Below are 560 nucleotides of genomic sequence, written 5' to 3' on the forward strand. Positions count from 1 at the left end.
TGTCAGTGAAACATGACTGTACGCAGCGTGGGCTAGGGTAGGGGGTAGTTTCCATAAATAAAAGAAAAAGAAAATGCAATACATTTTCAATAATTGTTTGCATTTTACCCCGCTCCCCAACATACACAAATCCTCTGGACGGCCATGCATTATGGCTCAAGGCATGGAAACACAGAGGATTTTTTTTTAATGTTGGGAACCGGGGTAAAATGCAAATATTATGGAAAATTTATTGCATTTTCTGTTTTTTTTATATTTATTGAAACTGCCCCCTACCCTAGCCCCCGCTGCGTACAGTCATGGTTCACTGACAAAGCAATGGCCTCGTAACTGTGAGGCCCAAAGGATCCAAACCGTGTCGATGTTCTATATTAGTGCCCTTTTGTGGGGCATTAATCCTCATTACTGTCATTTATGACATAAGGGCGGAGGTCCCCTAGTTGATGAGCATAGTAGCATACACATGCTTTAGCAGTCACGCAAAACACACATTATCGAATTATTATTCAATAAAATCTGAGAATGTTACTATTATCTTGATCTATTATTTTTAAATTATT

Source organism: Strongylocentrotus purpuratus, unplaced genomic scaffold (genome assembly GCF_000002235.5).
Source record: "Strongylocentrotus purpuratus isolate Spur 01 unplaced genomic scaffold, Spur_5.0 spur5_scaffold_20, whole genome shotgun sequence".
Classification (NCBI taxonomy): domain Eukaryota; kingdom Metazoa; phylum Echinodermata; class Echinoidea; order Camarodonta; family Strongylocentrotidae; genus Strongylocentrotus; species Strongylocentrotus purpuratus.